The sequence below is a fragment of the Protopterus annectens genome, chromosome 11.part0, assembly GCF_019279795.1.
Source record: "Protopterus annectens isolate FY-2018-M chromosome 11.part0, PAN1.0, whole genome shotgun sequence".
Classification (NCBI taxonomy): Eukaryota; Metazoa; Chordata; order Ceratodontiformes; family Protopteridae; genus Protopterus; species Protopterus annectens.
This window is the reverse complement of record NC_056745.1, coordinates 262,616,864-262,627,876: the sequence shown is the minus strand read 5'-3', so window position 1 is coordinate 262,627,876 and position 11,013 is coordinate 262,616,864.

Below are 11,013 nucleotides of genomic sequence, written 5' to 3'. Positions count from 1 at the left end.
ATTTTTCAGTACCTTGGATACCCTTTTGATGTTGACCTGGATTAGTGGGTCTTAAGTTTTGCTATGTATTCTAATGAACTTTTTTTTCCTTTTATTGTAATATTTATTTATGCATATGGAACAGCAAACTGGTTTGCTCTTGCCATTCCCATTTTGTTTAGTTCTGGTAGGAGCTGACAGATTTATACAGTTTTCTAGGTGAGTATAGAATTTATTTGCATAGACACTGTGTCAACATTTTGGGAGGTTACAGTTATAATTGAACATTTAGACTTTATCATAGGATTGTAGGAAGTTTATACATTTAAAGTTTTTGAATGCAGTAATATTTGCATCTGTTGGTTTAGGGGTTTTGAAAGAGAAGACTTCAGTTTGTGGTTGTACTTGACTAGTGAAGATATAGCAGTAGGATACTGCATACAGATGTTATATTTGTTAGCACCATGTAGATATAGCAGTAGGATATTGCAAACAGATGATATATTTGTTAACACCATGTAGATATAGCAGTAAGATATTGCATACAGATGTTATATTTGTTAGCACCATGTAGATATAGCAGTAGGATATTGCATACAGATGTTATATTTGTTAACACCATGTCAAGAAAGTGCTTGTGCTGAATAAAATAGAGCTGCTCAACATTTTCATTTTATGGTTGGTCCTTCATGCCAGTAGGAGAACTTTATGCTGTTTGGATTATTTGGAGCCAGAACTTTGCTATTGTTTTTTATATACCATGTCAAGAACATTTTGTCCTCTTGCGAGCAGAGGTGTGGAAAATGCTGAAGGCTGGAGGATGGAGGTCCAGAGGGACATGTAATGACTTGAAAATGATATTTTTTTACTTTTTTCTTCTACTGTTAACTGAGATAAAAGATGCACACATATGACATGTGTTGAATAGCTGCATATACGACCAACCTTTGTTGCATTAAGAATAATTCCATATAAATTTCATAGTAAAATTATAAATTAAACTATTGTCTCTCATCATCTCATTCCAAGTGTGAATAGGATATGTACTTTCACTTGAATGCCTGGCCTTTGAGTATACCATTCAAAAAGACTGCCTGTGTGCTAAAAACCTGAATAAGTAAATAAAAGAAGGGCAGAAGTTTTAACAGGCAACATTAACCTCTGGCGTCTGTATGTTATTTGGGCATTGCAACACAAACTACAAAGTGGTGAAAAACAATTGTAATTGCTAAATGGCATAGACTCTATGGTTTCAGTATATGGCCGTAGTCCAGACAGCCTAATGTACACTTTATATCATGAAAATGGATACAGAGAAGACAGGTTGGCAATTTCAAAATTCAGAATAAAAATTATACACTGAGCTGTCAGAACTATACTTAGAAATAAACGAAAACCAGACCCCATGCTTCTGTTTCCTCTGGTATGTCCTAGAGTACTGGGAACAATAAATGCTGGTTTCTGAGTTTGATTAAAAGCACACACACACACACACACACACACACACACACACACACACACACACACACACACACACACACACACACACACACACACACACAGCCACAGACTTTCCCACTTAAATCTACATTATGAGTTTTCAATCCAACTAGTACTTCAACTGTAGAAAATAATATTGAAATAAAATGCAAATTTGCACGTAATCATTTTGGGTTATAGAAAAGAACAGTTGTGTAGGTAAATTTACTATAACAATGATCCTTGCTATAGTAGCCTAAGGTATATGTGTTACATAATGCAAAGCTTTAGGGCACCTTCCACTCACCCAAACCATTAGCTTGAGGTGAGATGGTTAAAAAGACAGGTTTGGGTGCCAAGACCTTCAAACTTTCATGTCCACTAAGAGAGGGAGTCTGAGTCTTGAGAAGACATTGTTAGGAATAAAAAAATGCCCACACACTGGAATAAAAAATGCACCAAAAACAAAGTGGGGGGTGGAGTGAGTGGCTACTGCAGCAGCGATCATTTGAACATCTACTGCCATGGCAATATTTACACAACTGTATTATGTTCTTCATATTGATCATTTCGGTGATAGCCTAAGCTGTATGGGTAGATTACCATAGCTTAGAACAACTAGGAGGTAGAAGAAGAAGAGTCCAGGAACCCTTGGAGAATGGTCCTAGCAAAACCTGGCCTAGACTTGGAGAAGGAATCTTGCTTGTTGTGCTTTGTAAAAGTATGCACAGGGGACCAAGTTGTTGCTTCTAAATTACTTCTACAATTCAACTCTTCCCCAAACAAAACATAGATGAAACCAAGAGATGATAGAATATGGCTTGACCCTGCCTGGAATAATTTTGTTGCAGTGGGAATAACAAAAGATAATAGCCCAAAATATCCATTTGGAAATTGTTTGTTTTGACCCAGGTAGTCCCTTATCCTTACCTTAACTCATTCACTCCAATGGAGCTCAGGAAGTTTGAACTGTAACTTTTAATGGGTGAAGCCTAAGCCATTTGACAGAATCAAATGATCTCTTCACATTTCAAACAAACGTTCATATCTCTGGAACCATAGCATTTATGAAAGAAGTATAAATGACAAACTCTATAGCACAAACCATTTTCACAGTGGTAGTATTTTTAGGTTCTAGGTCTTAAACTGAATTTATAAGTCACAGTAAACACAGTAACTATTACATTTGTAATATTTTATAAACAACTTACATTATCTCTGCATCCACTCGTGTTGCACATACTGGAGGCAACATTTTATTCATCTATCTGAGAGCTTTCATATGAAGCTAAGGAGTTCTGTCTGTGTTACTTTGTTATTAAGATATTTAGAAAAATGTGAAAATTATATCTATATAAATTAATATAATAAAAACAACAGTTAATATCTATTTACCTGCACTAGACAGCGGTCAAATATTATTGCAGTTAAGTTTGCCATTGTGTAATATTTAAGATGAAAATTTTATTTAAAACCTTGTACATAGCATGGTTTTAGAATTATTGAGGCAAAAATTAACAAGCAATATTTGATACCTAGAGGTGTCAGTAGGAGTTAACTGTAGATGCACCTAGAGGCTTCACTCAGATATAATGGGTTAACAAGAAATTAACAACTTAGCGGAAGTTCTGAAAAATTTTGTAATGTTAAGACAGTATTTGAACTGTCTCTGGACATTGAAGGTATGAAGTATCCTTTCTTTCTCATGTTGGGGCTCAGAGAATCTGTCTTTAAGTAAATTTGAATGCCACTTTTAGCATAAAAAAGGATTAGTTCTCAAGGAAACCCTGCCCTGTGGAAAATGAAATAAGGTTGATCTACCATACGAGCTTACAAATCAGATATTCTTCTTGCAGAAGTCAGAGCAAGGAGTAAAATCTTTTCCTTCTTAAGAAGCTCATGTCAGCTAGATGAGCTGGTTCAAGTGGAGCAAGTGTTAACTTCTCCCGCACAAAATTAATGTCCCAAAGAGGGGCCACTGGTTTCCTTGGAGGCTTGTTATGCAAAACCCCTTTAAAAATATGTTGACATGGAAATGCCTTGAAAAAGAGGGATCCATGGACAGGCATGCTGAAAAAGCAAACAAATGAACCTTGATAGAAGAGTAAGACAGACAAATAGAAAAGCAACTCTCACAAATATTGTAAAACAAGTGAAACACTAAACTGAATGGGTTCAAGTTATGTTTTTGGCACCAACTAGAAAACATTTTCCATTTGCTAATATACGATTGTCTAGTAGAGGGCTTTCTTGCCCCAATTAGTACCTCCTGCACATCCTCATTAAACAAGTGCCTAAAAGGTACTAAGACTCTAAGATCCAGGCAGTCAAAGTTTGGTGTTGGGATGTATAAAATGTCCCTGTTCTTTTTTTTAAACAAAAAGCTTCTTTATTAAATTATCACTTATGACATAGGCAGTCATACATTTATATAAATGAAAATTAACCTTATTGACATATTTTCAGTTACAAACATTATACATCACTTATAATCCACCCAGTCATTGTCAGTCAAACATTACAAAGCTCTTTCAAATCCTGCCTTCTCTTGAACCTCATTCCTCCTCCAAAACATTATTCCACATGTATTGTTCCCACCATTCCTATTTTTCCATGTAATTTGCTCCTACCCTTTTCAAAGCTCCCACTTCCAGTTGTTTTATCTCTACTACTATATTCACTACTTATGGTTGGTTTAGATTTTGATTTCCATTTTCTAGTAAATGCTTTTTTGGCAGCCACCAGAATGAAACTCAACAAGGCCTTACTATATATAGGCAATTCTGATTTTGTATCATAGATCAAAAAATCATTTCCTTAGTTATACCAATTTGCTCACCCAGTATTTCTGATAGAGTAGTCTGCAGGGAATTTGTAAAGTCCACCAACTCACTACAATCTGAAAAAATATGTTCCCAATTACCTCTTTCATCTCTGTTCTTGTTTGATTAGATCCAGTCTGTGAGGAAACTTGTGGTAACTGCCTCTGGCCAATTCCAAAAGAAGGGATAAACAATGTTGCCTGGGCCAGAAGGGAGTCACCACAATGATCTTGGGGGATTCCTTCTGAATCTTCAGAATTACCTTGAATATCAGAAAGAGTAGAAAACCATACAGGAATGTTTCTGTCCAAGGAAAGGAAAAGGTACCTGTCTTCCAGGCCTTTTTGCATGAAGTCTTGGAGCAAAATTTTGTCAGCTGATTGTTCATTGGGTAGAAGAAAAGGCCTACTTGAGGAACTCCTCACAGATGGGTCAGATCTTGGAAGACCCCCCCCCCAGTCTAGTTTCCATTCATGAAGGTCTGCCTTTGTCCTGCCCAGCTCGTCTGCCACACAGTTTTTCTCTGATAGAATTTAAGAAGTATAGTGAGATTCTGCTGTAAAGCTATATACAATGATAACATATCTAGCCTGCAAAGGAGGTAGGAAGTGGTTCTCCCTTGCTATTTTATGTACCACGTTACTGTGGTATTGTCCATAACAACTTGAAGTAGTCTTGGGGACCAAAGATGATTTAGAGAGTTGAGTGCCTTAATAAGGGCAAAGTTTTTCTTTACATTTATGTGTTTGTGTCTGTCTTTGTTGTCCCAGATCCCTTGCACTTTTATCCCACTAGCTAAGTGCAAGGTAAATGTGGTGACTGGCTGTTTTGTTGCAAGAGGGGAGAGGGAAAGACCTGGATTCAAGGTGCTTAAGTCTCCACAAAGTGATTTTTCTTCTCATAGTTCCTAGAACTGGAATCTGAAAAGATAATGTGTGCTGGTGCTGGGACCAAAGAGACTTCAGATACCATTGTATCTTTCTCATGTGGAGTCTTGCCGGAGGTATCATGAGAATCATAGATGTTATGAAACTCAGAATCCTGAGGTATTCCCTTCTTTGACCATTAAGAGGACCCCAGCAGTCACAGAAGCCATTGCTAACCCTCAGTCCATAGTGGCTGCATATGTAACACCAGAGGGATCAGGGAAAAAACACTGGAATAGATCTAAATATAGGTATATTGTTTCCTGTGGAAGAAAAGCTCTTTGTACTGAGGTTCTGTTGGAATTCTAGCCTACATATGAGCTCTCTTACCAAAGAGAGAGAGATTCCTGATACTTTGAAAAAATGTCTGCATAGATAAGCAAGAGATCTAAATATACCATGTAGCCTGCAATGTGCTATAACTGGAACTAGACACTTTGTGAACACTCTTTGGGGCAATGGATAGCCCAAAGGTTAAGGCAGAGCATGGATAATATGATCCAGATACATAAAACCTTAAGAAACATCTGGGGGGGGGGGGGCTCAGCCTCTTGCTTTCTTTTAGGGAACCTCCCCTCGTTGTTTTTTTAATGCCTGCTTACCACCATATTGCTGAGACTGTTTGCTTTGTTTCTTGCTGAAGTTGGACAAAAGAGCAAAATAACTTTTGGAACATTTAGAGAGGAAGGGATAACAAAGTCTGAGAGATTCCTTGTATATCATCTTAACCCTCTCATCACATTTTTGATAACCTTTGCAGCAGTGGGACCAAAATCTCTATCCAAAAGTGAATTTAAAAGCTCATTTTTAATTGTCTAGGAGGTACTGAGAATGAAGCCAGGCAAACCTCCTCAATACAGTACCAGTGGCAGCCTCACTGGATGTAGTATCTACACTCATAAACACACTTTAAATGACTAGTGACCTGAAAAATAAAAGAACCCAAACCACACAAAGCAGATTTTTCTTCACAGGGAGGAACTGCAGATAAAACATTCCTCATATTTTCACAGTTAGTCACAATAAACTTTAACATATTAGCCTGACAACTCAAAATTATAAAAAAGTAAAGTTACAGAAGCAAACACTTTTCCCCAAACTTGTTTTATCATCTTTATCAAAAGGGGAATGATTAGAGACTAGAGTTAAAATGTTTGGCAGCAGTTGGATTAACTAAAGCTATAGCTGTTGTGTCATATTTGGGAAGCATGCATAAAAACTTAAAAGACAAGGAACTGTACACATTTTATTTTCCTTTTTCTGAGCAGCAGGCTAAATATCAGGCAAACTGCAAGCAGTGACACACACTTCCTGCAGAGCTGACAAAACTGAGGAAATGGGTAAAGGTTCTGGAAATTATAGTATTTTCTGGGGAACTGAGAAACCTCAGTGCTCTACCACTGAATACACTTGCACATTCTGGAAATAGTCTCGGAGAAAGAGAATCATTGATGAGATTCAGGTAACATGCTCTCCACTGAGTCTGAATCAGAAATCTGAGGGAAAAATATATCCATCACATTCCTCTTTAGATTTAATTTCTTGAATCTCTTCAGGAAAAGAGGAACCACTTTTTCTTTTACCAGAAACCACATGATAAGAAAGGTCAATAGCCTGTACAAGACCCTGGGCAGGATTTAATAAACTACTCCTGTCCAGTGAAACTGGAGCAGGAAATGATATATTAGTTTCTGTTTCTTTTTGACAGGAAAATTAAGGCAAATACATTTTTAATGGCAGCAATAGCTTCCTCAGGGTTGGGCACAACATTCTGGTTAAGCAGGGGCACTTTACAAACAAATAAAGTGCTGCCCTTAAGATTAAAGGTCGCCAAAATATCATACAGATTCAATAACAAAGAAGAAAGTCCTGCGACCAACATGGTTATAAATCTAACAGCTTTAATAACGAACAAAAAGTGACAACCAATTGGTAAGCACTTTCACAGTTAGGATAACCGGTTCTTCAGACCATAAGTAAAACTAACCATTGAGACCAATTTAAAAACCATGCTAACCAATCAAAAATATTAAACATTGTGCTTACATGATATAAGCTTAAAAGCAGATACGCTCAAACTCACAATATGCATGTAACACATTACTGACCTACACATGTCTAACTAAAATTTATTATATATGCATAAAATCTAAACTAAAGTTGTATATAATTAAGAAGCATATACACATTTAATTTAAAAACATTCAAAAACAAAAGCAATAGCATCATCCTATGACCACTTATGATCGATAATGTATCTGTACAACAAATCAAAGCTCAATGCCTGCAGTTGGAGAAAGCTCATTGAAAGTGAACAATAAAGAGGTACGCTCACACTAAATAATTCAAAAGCTTGACAAGGCTGTTTCTGATTTTTTAGCCAGAAGCTATAAGGCAACAGAGATAGATGACTGCTTAGCCACAGTTAAGAATGAAAGGGCCTTTGCAGCTAAACCTTATTTCTCCGATACTTCCTGTGTACGTGGAGTTACTGATTTAAAACATTCTGATAAGAAGGATCATAGGTTTTTGCTAACATATTCAAGTGACGTTAATCTTATTTGTGATGTTATTAAAAGGAATTGGGGCATTTAACAAAGAAACACAGAACTGAGAGATAAGGTTGGGGACATACCTAGTTTCTCCTTTCATAATAATTATTTTCTAAAGAGGCAGTTGTGTTATAAGAACAGGGACAATAAAGATAATTTACTGCCTCAGAGCACAGAGGTATGTTTCCATGTAGAAGGTGCAAGGCTTGCAAGTATTCATACTCCAGTTGTTCCTTTGAACATCTTGTTTTATATCATTTAATAGAATTTTCTTTTTATGCTATTTGTCTATCTAAAAATATGGTTTATTATGCTTTCTGTGAGATCTGTTATGCTTTTTACATCAACAAAAACTAATCAGTGTTTTAAAGATAGAATCCTTTAGCATCTTAATGACATTAAGAACATTAAGCTTGGTAATGCATTAGCACAACATATTAATGAGTTGGACATCAATCATAAGTTTGGGTTCTTTGTTTTAGAATTGATACTTGATGATGCCAGAGGTGGAGACATTAGAAATAAGTGTAAAATGAAGGAATTAGGCTGGTTTATGGAACTAAGAGCTGACAAGTTTCCTGTTATTAATGGGTATGTTTCTTTAAACACCATTTTGAAATCATGACCACTCCCCCATTGATATGCAATGGTGTTATGTGTGATGAAGTGCTTTCAATTTTGACAAACATAAGTAGATATTAAAAGTTAATGCAAATTAAAGGTTATGCTGCTAAACGCTAGGAGTCTAAACGTGAAACTGCACTCATCGCAAGCATTCTAAACCCTGGAAAATGCTGACATCTGCTCAGTCATAGAAACCTGGTTCAGAGCTGTGGAGAGCACCCCAGCATTACCTAGTTACTCATCCTATCATACATTCAGACCCCAAACTCTGGGCAGTAAAGCCAAAGGCGGTGGAGTTTCAATATATATTAAAGACATACACACCTCCAGGCTGGCCAAATAGTATGACGCACAGGAGACACACCAGGTGCATTTAACCATTGACAAGACCCCTATTCAAATCATAGCTAGCTACCAGCCCCCAAATCTGACTCAAGATGCCCAATCTGCATATCTGCACCTCTTATAATCTATCAAGATTCAACCCTTTACCCTGGTCCTGGGTGACTTTAAACTACCCAAACATAGACTGGAAGAACTATTCCGGCTGCAGGCTTTGATTTGAAGTACAGATACATTATCGAGTGTAAGTGGTTGTAGGATGATGCTATCACTTTTATTTTTGAATGTTTTTAAATTAGTTGTGTATTTGCATGCTTCTTAATTATATACAACTGTAATTTCGATTTTACGCATATATAATAAATTTTAGTTAGATATGTGTACGTCAGTAATGTGTTACATGCATAGTGTGAATTTGAGTGGATCTGCTTTTAAGCTTATATCATGTGAGCACAATGTTTAACATTTTTCATTGGTTAGCATAGTTTTTCAATTGGTCTCAGTGGTTTGTTTTACTTACAAACCATGTGAGTAACCTACTGGCTAAGAAGTACGAGTAATGATTTTTGAGACATAACAAAAATTTATTGACAATTACTCAGATAAAAGTATGTTTCCTGAGCAGCACTAAGCACTCCAAAATATTGTTTCTTTGTGGTCACAACCACCACACCTCCCATGCACTGGTATATTATAAACACTTGAAGTTGCTGCTTCACAATAAAAAATAGCTGGTTTCCTGATAGGATGAATTTGCATAGAAATGACTCCTGGTAAAATAAAATAGATAAATTTGCCACCAATCTCCCTCATAGGACCCACCATTGTCATAGCTTAAAGCAATTAAACTGGCTTGAACTGCACAACTACCTAACATACTGACAACTAACCACAGCACACAAACACCTTCATCATCCAGAAAAATGCTCTGCACTACAAAACTTATTACTGCCCTACTGTCCAGCAAAGGACCTCTGTTTTAGTAACAAATTTTTATTACTTACAAATAAGTCAAATAAAGTTGCAGGAGACTCTGTCTACTCCCAGTATGTCGCTAAACTCTGGAACAGTATCCCCACACAAATAAAATTCTCCAACAAACTCAATAGTTTTAAACCATTGTTTAAACAACATCTTAACCAGTCCTGGTCCTGCACATGCTCATCACAAGGTTAAGACTTTGTGTTCACCATATGATACTCTCCAAATACATACTCTCAACCTCTAATTGAAATGACAAAACAATTTTTATACATAACTGCTGTCTGTACAATCCATTAAGTTGCCCATGGGCTTTCTCTAACGTCCACCTCTGTAAAATCTTAGACTGTATAAGTGGAACTACTGTGTGTGTATAAATGTAAATTTATTTTTATTTATTTATTTTATTTTATTTTTCACTTGAAAGTCCGACTGGACAAAAATCCTTTTTCAGTGGAGGTCCTGGGAGAAAAGCTCCACATTTAACATGCAACAATGATTATAATTACAATCGCAAGGTTTACATATGCATGATTTGACATTTGTGTTAAACATGTAACACTAGATAAAAATACATTAAGCCACGGTGGTGCAGCGGTGGCATTGTTGCCTCACAGCAAGAGGTTCTCCCATTCGATTCTCGGCGAGAGAGCCTTCTATGTGGAGTTTGCATGTCCTCCCCACGGTCGAGTGGCGATCGAAAGACATGCGTAGAATGGGCATGCCTTCGTTGAAGGTTGGGCGTCGAGCTGGCACCTCAGCACCTGTAAAAAATCTACTGCCAATCATTAGCAGACCAGAGTTCCACTGTGGCGACCCCTAACTGGGAAAAGCCGAAAGAAGAACAACTGGATAAAAATACATTCATGTAAATATTGTTATTAATGGCATTGTTGCATAGTCTAGTACAGAAAAAGAGAGAAATATTCTTAAAAAAAAATAAGTGAAGAAATATATCAGGAAAATGAGTGACTTATAGAATGTAAACCAGGTATTATTAATAACAATCGGTAGGTTAGCAATTTTCATAGATATGCTACATTGACTGATAGCCTGTAGTCGGAGGAGATGCTATAGAGTATAGACATTGAAACATAATTGCAACTTAAGGAGAATAGATTCTAATAAGAATGGGTAGAAGTATGTTGAAAGGTGAGATGTGATCTGATTTATGTGAGTAGAAATTTAACTACTCTGTGTTTAACTGGCTTCGCTTAAAATGGGTATTACCCAGTCAGACTTTCCTGGCAAATAAAGACAAATAAAATAAATAAATAACTAAATGCATTTGTTGAATAATATTTGCTG